Below are 21,094 nucleotides of genomic sequence, written 5' to 3' on the forward strand. Positions count from 1 at the left end.
ACCTCGCTGGCTAGATCGGTTTCATCCACCCGACCGCAATATAGTGCCGCTTCCACCCATTATGCATGGCACGGACCTTGTCCCACAGGCTCCTCAACACACTATTTTGAATTGATTCTAGGAACTTGCATGCCCGCCCGGACCACCTCTTGTGCACGATCGAATTCATCCACCTGACCGCAATGTAGTGCCGCTTTCACCACTTTTCATGCGTGAGAACTTATGGTTGCTGTTTGTTGAAACCAGCGTTTCCCATGTGTATATCAACCTGGCCGGATTTTTATGCCACATCTGATCATGAACGGTTAATTAACGCTTTGGTTATTCCTAAAACCAGCATGTATGTTCAACTACCATGCGCCTCCACCCCTTTTTCCACCTGACCTAAATCCAGTGCTATACTTGACCGTGCATGCAATTTTTATGCTCCAGCACCTGGACACCTGATGCCGGCATGTTGAACTGCGCCACTCCGTTATTGCACTTATTCTGAACACCACCAGACTTGGAGTTCAGTGCATCACCTCTCACTGCAAGTCACTTGTTGTTGTTAACGCTTGAAGGCTCACTATCTAAAAGTATGTAGTTCCTTCTTCCCTTTCTAGGCAATTTGAGGCTAAATATTGTTAAGGCTTTCACTGAAATGTCCTGATGATGGTCCCCGTGATTTACTAGGGGGTCCGAAAGGCCGTCGACCAATTTAGCACCTATATACTAAACGTGATTACAATGTGATGTAATGGTGCTATGTTTGAAAATTCTGTACAACTGTATTTTATGACAGAAACGTCCTTTTGCCTTAATAGCCCTTCTTCGCTCTGTATATTCACCCTCTGTACCCGTTCTGTTAGTGCTGGGCACAGGCTTGTGTACCACACTGGTTGAACTGTGGAAGGTATTCCTTGTTTTGATTACTTGTTTATTGAGTAAACTTTGAAGACCACTGTCGGGCTGGACATGTCACTCGCAATATAGATTGATTCTGTCTATATTTATTCTTCTCGCACTTACTGTATGTTTGGGACCATTGTTGTATGTACACAGTGAAGTCAGTGCCCATTTGTGGACGGATTTTTTCAAGTATGGTCCAGCTAAGGTCCCGCTTCAGTATGACTCGCTTCCATCCAATGACTGACTAAAGGTGCAGCATGTTTGTGCAGTCTGATGTTGGATTTATGTTCACCCATGCGAGTTCTGCATTCTCTGGCTGTTTCCCCAACGTAAACCAGATTGCAGGGGCATAAAATGGCAAACACCAGATTAGACGTTCGGCAGTCATAATTTCTATCAAGAATACTGTCCTGTCATAGATCCGAATTTAGTCACTAACCATCACGTTTGCACAGGCATGACACACATTTGGTTGCCGTTGATGGGTTGGCCTCCCGTTATGGATCTTTGAACAAAGTTGGTTTCCTCAGAACTTTTAGCCTAGACCAGGATGTTTCTGAGGTTTTTATTCCTCTTGAAGGCAAACAACGGTTTGGGTATAGGTTGGGGCTGGTGATCCAGATTGAGAAAGTGCCACTGTGAATTAATGATTTGGCGCACCTTATGATCAAACTGGGAGTGTTTGGTGACACATACCAGTTTGTCTGATGCTTCCTTGTTTTCGGGCTGGAACATTGTATCGCGGTCGTAATATTGAGCTCTTTTCAATGCATTTTTGATGAGTTTGCGGGGATATCCCTCTTAATCAGGTTTCCTTTTAGAAATTCATCATGGGTCAAATAGTTCATGATAGTAGTACAATTTCTGTGGAGACGCAGAAATTGACTAAACGGAATTCCGTCCTTTTGACATCTCGGATGAAAACTGCTGAAGTGCAGGAGGGTATTCCTTGATGTGGGCTTGGTGTATAAAGACACCATGATTTGGGAGTTAAGATGTTCAATCCACACGTCCAGGAATTCAAGTTTGTTGTTCCTTATATGTGCGGTGAATTTAAGATTAGAGACCACCGCATTGATCCACATAATGAACTCATCCAAGATCGCCTGGTCGCCTTTGCAGACGAAAAAAATATCGTCTATGTATTGCGACCAGTTGTTCATGTTCTCGTAGAATGGAGCCAGCTCGTTAAAGATGTTCAACCTCTCAAAATGTCCCATATAGAGACAGGCCACACTGGCGGCACAAGCTGCACCCATACTGACTCCCTGGTTTTGGTGGACAATATTTCCTTCAAATTCCAAAAAAGTCACCTCCAATACAATCTAAAGGCAGTGAAGGATAAAGATAGAGTTGTTATACAGTGGTTCTGTCTCCAGGATTTCGCCAATGACTCTCAGTGCTTCCTTCTGGGGGATGTTAGTATATAAGGACTCAAGGTCCATGGTGACGAGTGTTTCTCTATCCTGGTTTTAATGTAGGCCCTTGATTATGGGTATAAAGTGGCCCGTGTCCTTTACGTAGGAGGGTAAGGCGGCTATGAGCGATTGCAGGAAACGGTCAACGTACTTAGACAGGTGTTCAGTGGCCGCCCCAAATGTCGAAACTATCGGTCTTAAGGGAGGGTTATATTCATTTTTGTGGGTTTTCGGAACCCCGTAGATGATAGGGATACCTGTGAAGGAAGGGGTGAGGTATTCAACCTCCTTCTGGCAAATCTCCCCTCTTTCTACTGCAGCTTCAACAATAGCCAGAATCCCCAATTTGAGTTTCGGTTCTGGGGTGGACAGAATCTTTTTGTAGTGCCTAGGTGAACTTAGAAGGTCAGTTATTTTGTCTTTGTATTTTTTGGAGTCAAAGATCACAATGCCGCCTCCCTTATCGCATGTTTGCTCGTAAGTGCATCATTGTCTTTAAGTTGTTTGAGTGCAGCAGTCTCGTCCCTCGTGATGTTGTACGAGGGTTTGGGGACATATTTGATGACTTTTTGAATTTTAGAGAGAACTGCCTTTTCAAACAAACCCACTTCTACTTCCACAGATTCAATTGCAGGAGTGAAACTGGAGGGAGGTTTGAGGCCAGATGGATTCTCTTCCATGGTGTATGTTGCTTGATTTAGAAAAAACTTTTTAAGCCTAATCCTGCGGAAAAGGGAGTGAAGGTCCTTCATTAGATCAAACCTATTGAGATTTGTGGTATGGACAAAGGACAGTCCTTTCGATAGAAGGGTCTCTATAGAGGGCTCAATGGTACAGGAGGGAAGATTACATACAGGGATGTTATTTATGTTCGCCAATACTGTTGATTGTGAGTCCGAATGTACTTTTGTGGTGGTTCCTGTTCCGAATAGAACCCTCTCTAGCGGCAGAAGTTGCACCTTCAGTTGCCTAAAAAACGTTCTCAGTAGTGGCTCTCTCGCACACCTGTCTAGGTTGGTAATTGCTGTGTGATGGCCTTTCGCTGTCCGAGTCGGTGGTGTCCGAAAAAGTGGTGACTCTTCTTTTCCCCAATTGGTTGTGCTATTGCTCGTGGGGTATCATTGCTGGTGGTATAGAAGTTCTCAGTGAGATAAGGATACGTTCGTTCTTATGAGAAGAGACGTATATCTTTCCTGAGTTTTTCGGTCTTTCTTTTCAAAAGATATTCGCTAAAAGATTCCAATTCCAGCAAAATGTCCTCAAGCTTCTTTTTACCTTCCTCTACACTGTTGGATGATTTAATTTTCTCTTCCAATTCTTGGATTTCTTTGTTTAACAGGCTGGCTACTTCCCTAGCCGTTTCGATGATTAGCATCATCCAGCCCCTGGAGCATCTATTGGCAATAAGTGCCCATTTCTCCAGGAACTGCCTGATTTCGATAAAGAGGCCTGGTATATTCCTAAATCTTTGTCCAAATGGAATAGTGCCAGCTTTGAGATATTCAAGCATAAAGTTGGCATGTGACTCAGTGCGTTTGGATTTCGGTTTCAAATTGAATAGTTTGGTCCACTCCTCGTTAAGACCTTTGGACAGGGTGAAGGGTCTGTCATTGCCCGATGTTTGGCCTAGGAGTCAAGCAAAATCTTCGTCAGAGACTCCAAATGTTTTATTATTGTCCATCAGCAAAAAGAAGAAGAAGGTGCTGAATATGCACCAATGAAAAGGGTGCTGAATATGCACCAATGAAAAGGGTGCTGAATACGCACCGATGGGTCTAGAATAAAAAGCCTGAGCTTCACAATAATAAAATAATGCACAGAGGAAAGCGTTACACTAAAGACAACAATTTACAGAATAGTAGGGGGACAGATCATTCAAAAAGCATTTGCAATGCAATAGGTCTCGCAGTTACGCAAGTTAGAGCTATTGGCATTGTATATGGTTATGCCTTTTATTTTGGTATTGGTTTTTAAAACATAAATAAAGCACATTGTCATTTACAATGGCAATAGCTTAAACTCGCGTAAATGTGAGACCTATTTCATTGCAAATGCTTGTTATTAAAGGTTAGCAGCCACCATTAAAATCCCACTTCCGGTTGGTTCTTCAAGCAGGTTGGGTAAAAAAAAACAATCGTATGTGCCTCATTGATTAGAAGGGGTCCGTGTGCGAGGTTTGAAGCATGACAATGCTGACCTGCAAAGTATGATATTGTGTTTTTAAAGTTGGATGAAAGTAAAGCTATAATGCTCTTCAGTCCCGAAGTGTGCACCTCCTGCTCTCCTAGTACAGGGACCCCCAAACAGCTGTGCCATGTGTCATGCTCAGAAGCAGCTTCCCATGTTGCAGCACTCAGACCACACTGAGCGCTGCCCTCGCACCCAGCGCTGTCCATTACACTGATGGGCAACAGATCTTTCTCAATGTGTCTCTATCCTAAGCTTCAATCTTTAGCCTGGCAGCCTCTCCTCTGTAGCTTCTGAGACTCGATTGATTGACTGTGTACACTAAACAAATGCGCAGTCTTTACTTCTTTTCCCTCCTTTCTCCCCAGACTTCAAATCCCCGCTTCCCCTACCGCCCTGCCGTAAGCCACCACGCCCACACCCCGCCGTGGCTGGCACCAGACCCTTTCTTTTACTGCTGCTGAATGCATTTGCTCAGTGAGGTGTGGTCACTGCCCATTGTTGTGGCATTTCTATTTCAAATAGGCAGTTTGGGAGGGAGCAGTGGGGGTAGATAAACCCGCAATGCACTGCAGACATAGGGAGAGTGGAACGAGAGATTTGGAACAGGGGGCTTGGGTGGGGGCAGAAGAGACACCCAGGCCAGTCACAGATAAAGTATAGAAGTGGGCTGAGCTCTCTGATCATCCCTTAATAAGCCCTACCTCTGTTTGTATAAGATGAATAAACTTGCCACAGTTTGTCCCAACAAAACACGGTGGGGTCTACATTTGTGATGCATGTGGTATCGATGAGGTGGGTTGCAATAATAAACAAGGCTTCGTGTGGGGACGCTAACAGACACCGAGGCCAGTCACAGATAAGTATAGAAGTTGTAAAATATTAGCCACGTGTCTATTTACCTCTACCTGTCTAAAGCTTGGTGTCCGTAGCACGGCGGCGTGGTGCTTTACACGAAACTACGTAGAAATGAAATAACTGCAGAATTTAAAAACGCAGGCTGTGTGAATCTCTGGCCTGGTGGAAAAAGGTAACTCCTGCAGCTTGTGCGCTGATCAGTGTGTGCACACACTAGTACAATGAAATGTAAATAATTGATCCACATTTCCGAGAGATGAGCATGCATCATCCCGTCGGGTAGGTTAGGGGGAGAGTGTTTGGACTTCATTGCAATGATTTTCTTGCGGTGCCGGTGATAAAATGGCACCCACCAGGCAGGAAAGCAAACCACTGAACTGTGCGCCATTTAAATAATAGAAGCCCTGACTATCGACAACAGGAATGAAAAAGCACTCGGAAAAAAAAGAAAGGCACATTAAAACAATGCGGTCGTTTAAATAATAGAAGCCCTGACTGGCGACAAAAGTAATGAACAAGCACTAAAAAAAAAATGCTTGTGGAGAACAGCAATGGATATCCAGAGTGAGGCGTGGCACGCAAAAGAAACCCTAAACATGCCGCCTAGAACAGCGAGAGCGAGGCCTGACACGCAAACCGGATTTCCGGGTAGGAGAAAGGAGAGGCGCGACACGCACGAACTGTCTGGAAGGGGCGGAGAAACAACGGAGCGGGATGCGGAGTCTGGACACAGGGAGGAACAGGACGAGAGGAGTATAACAGACCCGGTGAGGGGGGGCGTCGGGGCACATTGACGGTGCCCGTCCCCCCCAGTGATGGAAGCCCTGCGTGTGCCCGGTGAGTGGGTTTGGGAGGGTGTGTGTGTGCGTGTTTGTGTGTGTATGTAAGCCCTGCGTGTTGGGGGGGGGTGGGGACAGGGGGGTGAGCGTGCGCACGTGGGAATGTGTGTGCGCATGCGTGAGTGTGGCTGTGTGTGCGCGCTGGTGAGAGCCTGTCTTGCTGTGAATCTGAGTGAAGGGGTGGGGCGTGCGCACCCACGAGGTTAAGTCGACGCTCGTGCCCGGCCCCTGTCTCAGATTCCCAGGAGACGGACGGCTATAGTTGTCGAGCTGGACTCAGCATGCTTCGCATGCTTTCTCCAAGGTTCGACCTAAAAAACAACTGGACTATATCTGGACAAACCAACCATGAAAAAGTTAACGAAAAACACAAAAAGATAACGTGTCTGCACAGGTTTAAAAAAAAAAAAAGGACCACAAGTCAAAAGAACCCCCACAGCTCAAGGCTGTGAACATACATCCACTCAATAAAAGAGGGCCCCTGATGAGAATAAGGTAGAGAGAACAGGGGATACACTCAGAAAACAAACTCTCTACCTGCGCGAATCAAATGATGCAACAAGTCACTAATTAAGAATCAACTAACAACCCATGCCGCGACATGTGATCAAAACGCACAAAAAAGTTTGATATAAAAAAAGTATTTTATTATTATTTTATCATTTATTTATTCAATAATTCTAGAACACAGTAAAATGATACACAGAACACATCCAATGCCAAACACACTCACCACATCAAGCACTCAAATTAACAAACATACATTTTCATACGTCCATTCAAATCAGACATTCCATAATACCAAAGTAATAAATAAATAGACGTGGAAAAATCTCCCAAAGAGAACAATTGCCCAGTGGATGTTGTCCTCCCGAGGCATAAACTTCTGGGTACAACTAATAAAGTGGTTAAAGCAATAGATCAATAAAAATCTGTGAAAGAATCATACAGTGATAAATCAGATTGATATCGATGAAATAATAAGGCAGATCAGGAGAACAAACAAGATTTAATCAGGGAGGTCCAAGTCATAATTTCAGCGCAGACGCACGTTTCGGTGTTAGACCCTGCTGTGGGTCTCACCTTCCTCAGGGTGCATAAACCAAAGACCACTAGTGGTGGGACGTGCCTACAACAAAAGAGTGAACACAACTCAATATATTTACATAAACGTGAAAATGAATGTCATAAAGCATGATGTAATCGAATTAGTCAACATAGCATGATATGAGCATAAAGTTACAATAGTCACAAAATATGGTCACAATAGCACGGGTTGATAGTAAACATAAATTGATAAAGAACGTTTTTTGAATACATGTGCACAAGCTGTAAGAAATACGAAATATAGACATGCACATTTCTTTTATAAGTCACAAAAAAAGGTATATGCAATACCGAACAATCGGACATAGAGATTTCCGAAACACTTGCACAGAGTTACCAAGGCGTGTAATATTGACAGCAGAAGCATCGCTCTATATTTTTGGACAAACAAAATGATACGAGTACAAAACAAAGTAATAGAGAACAAAAAGAGAAAGTTCAGTGGTACCTGGAAAGGCTGGAAGGGATCCGATATCAACAGGAACACAATGAAAGTAAGCCTACAAAAGTGCAAGACACGAAAGTCAGAGCAACCGACTGAGGGGGTCGGCTAATTAGTGATAGAAGATAAGAGCATATAGAGAGGAATGTCTGCTTACCGTACCGGGTGTAGGAAAGCCGCTCAACCTAGGCCCTCTGGTCCATGGAAGCAAACTAGTGCAGGAATGCATCGTGCCAGGGCGGGGGGCCACAGCAATATGAGGGAGATGGTGATGTGACACCACTTGTTCATATTTAAGATAATTTTTGGGTGTTTATAAAATCTGATTGGTCTGGTCCAAAGAAAGTGTCTCACTGCTCTCAAACCATCCATGTGATGTATGGTCTTATACAGTGACTCGGCATCTAAGGTCATAAGTAGCATGTCCCGTTCCCAGCTAATATCTAAGATTCTCTGAAGAAAATCTGTGGTATCGCTGCTGTATGATGGTGAAGTCGGAACAAATAGCCTCAGAAGTGGTCAATGTGGCATGATGTGTTTTCAAATAGCCCTTCATGTGCTTCTATTAGAGGCCTGCCTGGTGATTTCTTGTCATTTTTGTGGATTTCAGGACTAAGGTAAAAACAGGCAGTCTGGGATGCTCCATTCTCAAGAAGTTATACTCTGCCACTCAACAGACCTTGTGTTCTCCACCATTCCAATTCTTGAAAATACTCAAGGGCATATTCACAAAGAACTATTGCAGAGTTATCGGCACTTTATCGCAGCCATAGTCACGATAAATGTATCTCCCCATTTACAACCTGGTGCTAACAGCCCATATCACCAGTTTACCTGCGATAGCAGCCGCAAAAAACATCACCACAAATGACCCCAGCAACTATCGCTAATGAGATGCAGCGTAGCCGTTCCCGTGCCAAAAGCCGTGATAACACCACTCCGCAACATTCTCAACGACCAGCCAGATCGGCGGTACGATCACAAAACACGCGATAAGGCGCGTTAGCAGCAGGAAATTAACACCTGCTCTGACCTGGTGTAAAGTCGGACGACAGCCTGCACCAGAAAAGGAGCCCAGCCCAGAGCCACACCTGAAGGGCAACAGATGCCATGGAGCCACTGATCATGCAGGTCGGACACCCAAGAGGGCCAAAATACCCGCCGCCACCCCTGTAGTAGTGTGCCTCAGCAAGGCCTACCAGGGCTAAGGGTTCGCCCTTCTCTGCACAGAGTCCTAAGACCATAGAACAGAAGTTGGCACAGAAACTGGAATAGAAAATACAAGATTTAATAAACCTCATGAGGTGGGACTACATTGTCTCCGTTGCTTTCATGCTCTTTGGATTTCCGCCCGCGCTGAAGAAATCGCTGATTCCAGGACAGCTGTACTTTGAAAAAACGCTGAAGGAAGTGTTACCGTTCGAGAGATCGCGTGGAGGGTTGCGCTGATCTCTGTATCCTGTTCTTTGCAAACAGCGCTGAATTAGGCGTTGCCGCTCGGGGATTCACGTCAAGGGAAGCTTCGGTTCCCAGTCAGCTGTTACTGTCGCCCACGCTGAAGGAAGTGCCGGATGCTCGGATCTCTCGCTGCAGACTGAATGAACTGCGCTGAAGTAATCCGCAAAGACTCTCTGCTGTGATCGCAATCGTGGTTTCCGGGCTGCCGTACAACGTGGAGACACTACGCGCCGATCACTTCCGGTTTACAGACCCTCGGAGGATCGGATGGTCGGAGACACGGAGGTTTGGAGGCTTCGGAGCACGGAGCACGGAGTAAGGCGCTCGAAAAGGTGCACAATACGTGGAGAGAGGGGATTAGTGCCCGCATGTGATTTCGCCTCACGTTGCCCTTAGACCTGCCGGTAGACCTGCCTGATAACCTGCGGGTGCCTCTTGCAAGAAACCTGCGGGAGCCCCCAGTGGGGGGTAGAGATCCAAAAAAGAAGGGGAACTAACCCGAACAGGGTTAAGAAGTTAACCACGCTGGAGAGAAGACAACTCTTACGGCAAGCCCGATGTACCACTATACGACACAGTAGAGGTAAGTGAAAGCCTTTTTCCTGCTCAACCCTTATCGGACTTGGAGGGTAATTGTAATTCCTTGGACCATCGGAGCTGACGTCGTGGGGAGTGCGGGACTGCGAGAGCCAGAGGGCTTTGCACGTCAACAACTGGGCTCACCTGGTGTCTCTTCCCGCCCCTCCTCCACACCCTTCAGTCTTCTCAAATACGACTCGCTGCCCCCGCTCCGCAGGAGCCGCTCGCAGTCGTGGAACTGTGGTTAATTGCTCACGGGTGCATTGAAGCCCTTTCCTGCTCAACCCTTATTGGTCTTGGAGGGTAATTGTAAGGGTAATTGTAATTCCTTGGACCATCGGAGCTGACGTCGTGGGGAGTGCGGGACTGCGAGAGCCAGAGGGCTTTGCACGTCAACAACTGGGCTCACCTGGTGTCTCTTCCCGCCCCTCCTCCACACCCTTATACACCCTTATTTTAGGAACGCCCATAACGCTACCGCGGGACGCGCGCGGGTGTGCGCCGGACTAAGCCCGGCCCGTTTTAGCCCGTTAGAGCCCGGGAGAGACCGGACCGGGCCACCCCTCTGGGCCCTCCTTTGTTGGAATAGCACACTTGTTATCTGACTGTTCCGTCTCGCCGGAGATCGAGACACATCAGGATTAATGTACTATGTCTTCAAGGGAGACAAGGAGTAAAGCTACGGCTACGTCTATCATGGCTTTAGGTACTTTGGACAGCTTTCTTATCAGAGCTAACACTGTAGTAAATGATGAACTGTCGACCTTAGAAAGACAGGTAGCTGATGGTATTGAAAGCACTAGCCGCCCTACAGCATTATCTGTAAATACCACATCCCTGGAGATACTGGATGACTCTCATCTATCCCTTTTGGATAGTATAGATCAAACAATTGAGGCTGTTCTACAACAGCTAAGGTCTTCCTCAACAGGGCCGGACTGGGAATTTCAAGCAGCCCTGGCAAAAATGATAAATTCAGCCCCTATTTACACCAAGTCAGTCCTCCCCTTACAGCATATCTCTAAATCCTGCTACTCCAAATCCAATCTAATGATTCCTCCAGAATAAACAACAAATCATCAGGTACACACATTGTGCATAGCTGCAATGTTTGTTTTTCAGAGACTTGCAAAACTCCTTGATTCAGGCCACGATTTTACATTGCATTCTGGGACTTGAAGTGTGGGTATTTTAACGGATTAACAAGTGTACAGGTTCCACAGTATCAAATCTCGGCTCGGCAGAAAGAGCACAAACTAAAGACCAATGTTACAAAACATGCAAACATTTCTCTCTAAAGCCGGTCGTTCCCAATCTAAGCAAAATGTTTTCCTTTACAGTTGCTGTCAAACGTCCACACACGCTGGTGAATTAAACAAAGCTGCCTGCACGCACCTAAAAGACGCAGAAAAGAGAAATGATTCTCTCCAAAAATAAAAGGAAATACACTTCAACCCAATACCTGCTGCTCCTCTCAAGAAGAAAACACTCGCAGATACATACTGTGGACCCTGCTCAAAGTTTGCTATAACCGTGAGGACGAAGTGTATGTAGGTACCCTTGCAGCGTAACCCGAGTGTCTCTTTCTGTAGTCAAGCGCATTACAGTAATAGCATGCTCTGGAAGTGCATGACTTGGGCAGTTTTAACTGTCTTTCATGCGCTTCTCCGACACCTTTTCTGATGTCTGATGTGCGCGATCTGTTCCAGCTCTCAAAAAATCTGAAACTGGCAACATTGCAAGGGGCAGATTTATGAAGCCCTTGCGCCATGTTTACGCCGCTGTTGCGTCACGCAAGGCGGCGTAAACGTGGCGCATCCCTACGAACGATTTACAACGTGACGCATCTAGGCAGATGCGTCACGTTGTAAAGCCCTGCGCCGCTTGTGGGCGTTCCGGCGCAGGGGGGGGCGTTCCGGGGCAGGTGCGCCTCGCAAAAGTGGCTGAGTGAAATCTATGAGATTTCACTCAGTCACTTTCAGGCCAATGCTGCGTCAAAACCCTGCGCCTGCTTGAAGCAGGCGTAGGTCTTGACGCAGCATTGGTCAGATAGGGCACCCCGAGCCTTGCTGGAGCTGCGTCGCGCTTGCGACGCAACTCCAGCAATGCGCCACCTTTACGGCACAGATGCGTCACGCATCTGTGCCGTTTTTGCCCCATGGTGCGCCGCATCATAAATGCGGCGCACCATGGGTGGCGGAGCAGTGGCGCACTGTGGCGCATGTTAACTGGCGCATCCCTTGGGATGCGCCAGTTAACATAAATCTGCCCCCAAGTTGCTGCAGGACTACGTAACTCATCACCACTTCCCTCGAGTGAAACCGGCCTCTTGAGGACCGAAACCGGCCTCCAAGGGTCCAGCCTCCCGGGGGATTGCCCGCTTGCCCAGCTGGCCTGTCTGGCCTTGTTCCTCAATCTCCCAACGTGATTTTCATCAGCCTACACTTGAAGCCACCCCACCTTCATTGTCTGATCCAGCCCTGATCCAGAGTGAGGGGAGCGAACCAAACCTATTTAATGTACGGGGCCTTCGGGAAGGCGCTATTCCTAAAAGGAAAAGATCTAGACAATCCAAGGCGGTTAAAAGGGCGAAACTGGTTCATGCCTCTAGCACCGTTGATAACATCTCTGATATAACGGAACCCCCTTCTCTCATGACTATTAATGAAACTGTGACCCCAATGCAGCCAATACAGCCTTCCCAATTGCCGGTGTCAGGGGAGGCGGGTCCATTAATTTTTGGCGAGGGGCCCTGTGGAGGGGGGGATCAGTCTATATCATTTATTGCTAATGTTTTGCAGAAGCTTCTAGCACCCATTCTTGTGCGACTTGATAGTATTGTCACTAGACTGCAAGCAATTGAAAATGTCACTGGGGGTATGAAGGAACAAGTGAGAACTTTGGGTAATAGCCTCGGTACAACAATAACTGATGTGAGGAGCTTTTCACACTCTAATTTAGCTACTTGCCCAGCTACAGGACCTACTATATTACCTACGATAACAACGGTACCTATAGTTAGCCCACTTATCTCTGTCCCCCGTCCCCCTTCCAAGGCAAGTTCCGCCAGTGTCCTTAGTGCGGAAATCAAAGTTACCTGTGACAATAATCCCACCAAGGCAAGAAAAAACGCAAATGAAGATCGGGGAACGCCCCGCCCAGAAAGCCCCCACCTTAAATCGGTTATATATAGTTAACCTTCCCCCAGAGGCGGCTGACCATACAGTAATTTTGGCTGGAGTACCGGAACTCTCTAGCTCTGTACCAGATCCCTTTGACTCCTTAAGAAATAAGGTGATTAGCTGGTTAAATATCCACAGGCCTTTGCCGCCAAACTTGAGAGGGGAAATACTAATGGTTAGGCAGGTTCCTTGGGTGGGACATACAAAAAAGGAGATTAAGGGAGATTGTATCCTGGTAACTTTTAGAGATTCACAGATTGCTCCTCACATTATCACTTGGCTGGGCAGTCTGGGAAATACTACTATCCAACTACTACCATTGTCCTTTTTTTATCCGTCTAGAAACCATAATTTGCATCCGAGGGTCAATGATGGTTGGACAAGGGTGGGATTTGCCATTGATGGTACTAGGTATAGGCCCACACGGCAGGACACCCCAATCCAGAGTAACTATTTGCATCCCAATAGGTATAGTTGTCTCGAAGAAGTAGATTGACTGCAACAAGATGTAAGCAAGGGAGGAAGCGATTGGGCGGTGCTTTCTGAAGCTGTACCAGAGGCAGCTCCGGATATCACTGATATTGAAAACTCTCCCGTTGACCTTGTGTCTAATGGTCAGCCGAGTTCTACCACTTTGGAATCCCCCACACATTCTCCGAAAACCGTTTATCCCCTGGAAACACGTAATGGGGCTAAAGGAAGTGAACATTTGGGACGCCCTTTGGATTTCTGACTTGCTGCTATTTTTAAGGATTTGCTACCACGCCTTGCGGAACCCGCTCCGCGGGTCCCGCTTCGTCCAGACAGTACCTGTGAAGTGTTGGCCCCTGCTGGGTGAGTGTCAGGGCTGCGAGTGAGGACCGGGACTCGCTTTCCCAAGAGTCCCGGGTATCCGAAGGCCGAGTCAGCTGGCCCGCTCTCCCTGACCGCCCCGCCCCGCCTAATCTCTTCAAAAGGACCCTGCCTGCTGTTGCTACGTGGGACGCCCTTTGGATTTCTGACTTGATGCTATTTTTAAGGATTTGCTACCACGCCTTGCGGAACCCGCTCCGCGGGTCCCGCTTCGTCCAGACAGTACCTGTGAAGTGTTGGCCCCTGCTGGGTGAGTGTCAGGGCTGCGAGCGAGGACCGGGACTCGCTTTCCCAAGAGTCCCGGCTATCCGAAGGCCGAGTCACCTGGCCTGCTCTCCCTGACCACCCCGCCCCGCCTAATTACGCCTCTACGGCCATAAGAACAGGTGAGCCCCGCTGCGCGGGAGCGCCCGGGGCTAAGCCCGGGCAAAGGGCGGGCCCTCTGTGGCCCTTAGAGGCCAGAGGAGACTGGACTGGGCTCAAACCCCTTGGTTGCTCATCTATTCTTCGTAGGTTTAGTCTTTATTACCCACGGGTGTTTACCCCCTTTAAATGTCATCGACCGAGGAGGAGCTACGCGCGGATCCAAGATGGACGCGTGAGCACAGGGCTCCCGAGACCCCTTCCACCTCCTACGACTATCCTGTTTAATATCCTGATTTAGACGACGGGTTAGATTGAAGGATGCCCTGCTGATACCAAATTGTCTTCCAGAATTCGATTTGGCCGCCGGACTCCGGACTTGCTGCATCTTGAGTTTTATGGCCTACATCAGCGGATGCCCACGGTCTCGAGTTGCCGAAATGCCCGAGTGGTAATCGAACAACAACGGCCACTGAGACTTGTCTGCAACCCTCGTGGTACTTTCGGTTTCGTTTTTGGTCGCTGTCCTCTGTGGCCTCCTGCCTGCCAGTACTGCTGCCCTACGCCTAGCAGCCCGCCCCCAGCGCATCTCCTGCCTCTCGTTCCTTTTGATCATACACGGCGGATCTCCGGAGAGTTGCCTTCGCCGTACCCTCCCAGGGGTCTGCCAGGACTCTCTGGCCACCATGTCGGGTAGACCTGAGAGTGAGAAACGGGCCACCAGGGTCACGAATCGTGGGGGTTCGACTCAGTCTAACACCATTGATCGTTTCGCCCGCCCGAAAGGCACCCCTGGGGGGCTGGGTAAAACCACGGGTGATTCTGGAGAAGATCTACTTGCAGCCGACGATCTGACGCTGAGGGACGTCATGGGCGCCATTGCTAGTGTTAAGACCTCCATGGGCCAGCAGTATGAGACACTGGCCTCGAAAATTGACACTGTGGCTATCGAGGTTAACCTCATCAGAACAGACCTTGCAAAGACTAATGAGCGGGTGAAATCGCTGGACATTAAAACTGCAAGTCTTATTACTGATGTTTCGGAACTACAGACTGAAGTCCGCAATCTCCGGAAATTTAATGACTTGTTTGTGCGTCGGCTGGATGACTACGAGAGCCGGGCCAGGCGGAACAACGTCCGCATCATTGGCGTTCCGGAAAGTTCTGCAGCGGTGTCTGTGGATCTCCTGGTTGAGGACCTCGTGTTAAACCATTTGGCACCTAAGGGTCTCAGTAACTTCTTCACTGTGGAACGTGCCCACAGAGTCCCTGGTGGTAAGCCTAAATCGGGAGCGACGCCACGGCCCATTATAGCAAGGATCTTCAACTTTCGGGACAGAGATGCTATTCTCCAGGCATCGCGCTCTGGTGGGCCTACAAAATTTGACAATGCATCTATTACTTTTTACCCGGATTTCACGCAGTCAGTCCAGAGGCAGCGCATGAGCTTCATGGGTGTGAAACGACGCCTCCGGGATGTGGGCCTAAAGCACGCTATGCTGTTCCCGGCCCGCTTGAGGGTCGAATATGAGGAGCGCACTTTCTTTTTTGATCGCCCGGAGTCTGCTAGTGACTGGCTCGATACTTTGCCTACGCAGCGCGATCGATCTGAACATTCCGGCGGTGTTGAGGGAGGTCTGGAGGAACGGATGGAGTGAGTCCCCTCCGGAGGACCGGCTTTAATGACTTGCAGCACTGGTTTGACTATTACTGAGCGCATGTGAATTGACTACCCGGGGGTGGGAGGGTTCGGGTTTCTTCCTCCTCCAAGGGTTTTTTTCTCTCTTTTTGTAGATTAGTTTAATGGGGCGACAGGCACACTGCAAGTTGGGGTGGTTCTTTGGATCGACGCAGGGGTGCAGGGTGGGGGGATGTGTGTTGGGGGTGGGGTTTCTGTTTCTTTGTTTACTCCGAGGTTTTATTTCAATACAAGTTTCGCTGGAGGTGGCTGTCCTAATGCGGGGGGGACGTTGGGTACCTTTTTACAATGGGGGGTAGGGGGCTGAGGGTGTTGAGTTGGAATGTGAACGGGCTGGGTGATAGGATTAAGCGGGGGTTGGTTTTGCAATACTTGAAACGCCTTTCACCCGATGTTGTGTTGCTTCAGGAAACTCATTTGATAGGGAACACTTGCCATGCGCTGAATAGGAGGGGGTATCGTCTGGTAGCGCACTCAGGTTTCACCACGGGATCACGGGGGGCGGGCGTCTTGGTTCGTAACTCCCTCCCCTTGGAGATAGATGACGTTGTGCTCGACGATCGTGGTCGATATGCGGCCATTACGGAGCGATGGGAGGGGAAGACGATTTCTATACTTTCTGTTTATGTCCCGCCAGGTCTACAGTCCACTACGTTTTCTGATTTAGGTGGAGTTGTTCTGGGCTTCCCCGAAGGCATGTTGATAATGGGTGGCGACTTCAATTCAGTGGTTAGTGGCGATGACGATCGTAACCCCCCCAGAACTCTCTTGAGATCGCAGTCATGGCTGGGTGATTTTCTGGAAGCGATGGGCTTAGTGGATAGTTGGAGACACTTGCACCCTGGCACGTTACAGTATACCTTCCACTCGGGAGCACATGGTAGTCTCTCGAGGCTTGACTATATCCTGGTGCCGGCGGTGCAGATGGTCTCCGTAACGGAAGTGCGTCACCTGGCTAGGGGGATCTCGGATCACTCCCCACTCTGGTTTGGGATTGATTTGTCTTTGGGAGCGGAGGGCCGTGTAGCCCCGATCAACCCCTGGCACCTACGCTACCCCAAAACTAGGGCCGCAGTGGTTCAATGTGTGGAACACTACTTTAATGAGAATGTGGGATCGGTATCCTCCTCCGTTTCCCTCTGGGAGGCCTATAAGACGGTGATTCGGGGTCAGACCCTGTCCTTGATTGCTAGCGCGAAGAAAAGTAAGAATGAGGAGGTTGTTTGCCTTGAACGTGACATCACGGCTTTGGAGGAGGATTTGGAGTCCGGGGTCACACCTGAGAAGCTACATGTTTTGGCCCTCAAGCAGGCTGATTATAAGGCCTTGGTGACGGACGCAGCCAGGATGCTGTATCGTGTGCAACAGGGGCGAATGTATGATGTTGGTGATAAGGCTGGGAAGTTGATTGCTTGGTTGGACAAGAGAGACTGTTTGAATAGGGTTGTGCCTGTTGTGGAAGGGGTGGATGGTTCGCGGGTCGTGGACCCTGTTGGGATAGTTGCGGCTTTTGCTCAGCATTTCCGTGGAGTCTATGCGCCGGTCTCGGATAGACCGAAGGAGGACTCACACTTATTATTGAGAGACATTGCGCTGCCTAGTCTTTCGGAGTCTGACCATGAGCTTATGGAAGCGGACTTTTCCGTCGATGAAATTGCGACTGCTATCCGTTCCCTTCGTTCGGGCAAGGCCGCTGGCCCGAATGGTATTCCGGTGGAGCTGTATAAGTTGTGCCCGGACAAGATGGCGCCGCATCTTCGCCACATGTTCTTGGAATCGCGAGATCTTGGACTCCTTCCCCGGGATCAAAGGTTGGCGTCCATTGTGGTAATTCCTAAAGATGGGAAGCCCCGTGAACAGTGTTCGTCGTATAGACCGATTTCGCTTTTGAATGTGGAGCCTAAAGTTCTGGCGAAAGTATTGGCGAATCGTCTAATTACGGTGATTAGCGACTTAGTACATCCGGACCAGTCGGGCTTCATCCCCCACCGTAATACGGCGCTCAACCTTCGTCGTCTTAATGGCGTTCTGGCACGGGCGGGGTCACTTCGAGAGCCGGCTATCTTGGTTTCTTTGGACGCTTCGATGGCCCTTGATACAATAGAATGGCCATATTTATGGGCGGCTCTCGCAAAGTTCGGTTTTGGCCCACGTTTCATCGGGTGGGTTCGGCTCCTTTATGAACAACCATCGGCTCAAGTGGTGGTGAATGGTAGGGCCTCGGAGCCCTTTGTTCTTGGCAGAGGTACGCGACAGGGCTGTCCTCTGTCACCTTTGCTTTTCGCACTGGCTCTTGAACCCCTTGCGGCGTGGCTTCGATGGGAACCGTCGCTTAAGGGCATTAGTTGGTCCCCGGGATATGAAGATCGTGTTTCATTATATGCGGATGATATCTTGCTGTACTTGACTTCCCCTCGCAAATCTCTAGGAGTGTTGTTTGACGTATTGCGCTCCTTCGGGAGAAACTCCGGCTTGTCCATTAATTGGACCAAATCTTGTATTTACCCGCTCACCGGAGAACTGCCCTTGCTGCCCCGTATCTGCCCGATACCTGTAGTACGTGACGGCTTCAAATACCTGGGGATCTATATCTCCTTGGACTCGGTTGTGCGGTATGAGAGAAATTTACTGCCGCCACTTTGTCGGCTGCGTTTGGACGTCGCGGGTTGGTGTGGCTTGCCGCTGTCCCCGTTGGGAAGGGCGGCCCTGTTAAAGATGATGTCTCTCCCCCGATTCCTTTATGCCCTTCAAAATACGCTTGATCTGGTCCCTGCTAGGTATTTTCGTGAGGTTGAGGGCCTTCAACGACAATTGATATGGGGCGGGCGGCCTCGCATTGCGTTATCGAAACTGACCCTGCCTTGGTATGATGGTGGTATAGCACTGCCCGACATCAAGCGCTATTACTGGGCGTCTCAGTTAAGTGCCATTAACCACGCTATGTATGGCCCTATCTCCAATCCTGCATTCCAGATGGATAAATGGCAGTTACAGGGTGGCGACTACAATAGGGTGCTTTACTCTAAAGCGGCTAGGAAGTCACTTACTGGTCCCACTGGAGTCGCGGTGCGAGTTTGGACTAGTGCGACGGCTGCCACGGGGTGGACAGACAGGCTGACTAGAGCAACCCCGCTTTATTCGGCTGAACGACTGGGGAATCTCTGGGCGACAAAGGGATTCGACAAGTGGGACCTTATAGGTATTAGTCGAGTGGGGGACCTATTGATTAAGGACAGGATCAAGACTTTTGCCGAACTCCAGCGGGAATATAGTTTGAGTGATAGGGAATACTTCCGCTATCTCCAGATTCGCCATGCGTTTGCTTCGGTATTCCCGGCTGGTGCCGTTGTCCCAGAATCTTCCCCCCTGGAAGATAGGGTGTTAGATGGATACCTCCCTGATAGTACCATCTGTCTTATATATAAGAAGCTTATTAACGATTGCTCTGACCTTCTTGAGCAGCTCCGCAGTATTTGGACCGCGGATGGGCTTGAACTGGATGACGAGGAATGGCAGACCGCGGTGTCGTCTCCAAAGGAAGTGGCGATTCCGGCGCGTCTACGGCTTGTGCAATTGAAGATATTACACCGCGTCTATGTCACGGGTCCACGGCTGATGAAGATGGGTTATTCATTGGATGGGTTGTGCAGACGTGGCTGTGGTATGCTTGCTACTTTTCTCCATATTAAATGGGAATGTCCGGATTTGGTGTCTTATTGGAAAAGTGTGCATGACATCATGGAAGAGGTGACGGGTGTGTATTTAATGCCAGAGGCTAGGCGATGCCTTCTGAACATCTGGGAGCCCAATGATTACAGCGTGTCACAGACTTTGTGGGCCACACTTGGTAACATGATCGCCAAGCGGGACATAGCCCAACTGTGGGGGTCCCAGAGGGCACCCTCGTCATCGGCATGGATGGAATGCATGGATTGGTGTATGTTTAGGGAGAAAACTGTATATATCGCCCGTGGTAGGCCTAGAAAATGGGGGAAGGTGTGGGGTCAGTGGAACGCGTATCGAGGAGAGATTTGCACTCCCCCTTCCGTAGATCCCGTTACTGTCCCCTTGTCTCCATGACCTCGCATTCGGAACGCTCTTATCATACACCACACAGTTTGTTTGTCCACTCTTGGCCCTTCTTTCCGCCCCCTTAGGATTTATCCTTCTTTAGGCCAGCCACGTCGGCTGGCCTTCCCCCCCCCCCCTGCTTGTGGTGATAGTCACTTCAATAACACTCTTACCTCGGACTTTGTTTTTGTGTTGTTTGTTTAATATAAAAAATGATACCTTTTGCTTATCCTCATATAGCCACCAACCCTGTAACTTGGCATGTGAACATTGCAACTGAGTCTAGGGGATGTTGGGCCTTGTATTGTTTTCAATTGTGTTGCGAAATATCACTGACCGGCCCTGTGGGGTTGTAGGTCTGTATTTGTATGGCTTTTTCGATAATAAAGGTATTTAAAAAAAATTTAAAAAAATGTCATCGACCAGCACCGACCCTATCATGTCTGATAGGTCAGGGAGCTCCCTCAATGGAACATTGGACAATTATTTTTCCAAGACTATTGTGGAAGTTCCTAAGGAGAATGCTTTAGCAGAGCGGCGAGCAGAACGCCGCCGCTCAATAGAAGGTATGAAGAATAGGCCTCTGGTTGAGTCATCGTTACCAGTAATTTCCTCTACTGAAGGGAGCCAAAATGGTAATGACTGTTTACTTCTATCGGATAACCTACCCCTCGTATTTAGAGACTGTACGCCGCCAGCTAGTACTTGCCCCAAGTTCATTGTGAATGATTTGTCATCAGCTAACTGTATTAGCATTCCAACAGTAACCGAGGCTCTGGAGAAGTGTGGCTCACTGGTTAGAGGAGGCAGACCTGGAAGCAGAGGTCAGCCCGAGACCAGGGTTCAATTCCCGGCTCGGCGGGGTCTTGAGTCCTAAAATGTCCATGGACTCGACAATTCTTGCTCCGGTGCCTACTCGATTCCCGGGTTCACACTCTGCAACTCTGGGCAATAGCTTGCTTAATCTCCACAACGGCCCCTCGCGGCGGGATGCCTGGCTTTCACCTTGCGGATACCCTGCCGGGGTTATCTCACAGGGGAATACCAGGACGGGTTCCCTAAGCAAGCGCTTAGAAACCGCTTGGTGATTTGCGCTATATAAATACCTGTACATTTACATTTACATTTGACTACCCATACATCCTTGC

At 48.8% G+C, this 21,094-nt stretch overlaps 1 long non-coding RNA gene across 2 annotated transcripts in view; it reads left to right on the forward strand.

Moving 5' to 3' along the window:
- The first annotated feature begins 6,058 nt into the window (after positions 1–6,058).
- The window catches only part of LOC144825173 (uncharacterized), a 406,218-nt gene continuing 391,182 nt past the window's right edge, over positions 6,059–21,094 (forward strand). For both annotated transcript variants that reach the window (XR_013609315.1, XR_013609314.1), the window contains exon 1: positions 6,059–6,191. This is a non-coding gene — a long non-coding RNA (uncharacterized LOC144825173). The remainder of the gene's footprint in view (positions 6,192–21,094) is intronic.

This window comes from Lissotriton helveticus, chromosome 3_1 (assembly GCF_964261635.1).
Source record: "Lissotriton helveticus chromosome 3_1, aLisHel1.1, whole genome shotgun sequence".
Lineage (NCBI taxonomy): Eukaryota > Metazoa > Chordata > Amphibia > Caudata > Salamandridae > Lissotriton > Lissotriton helveticus.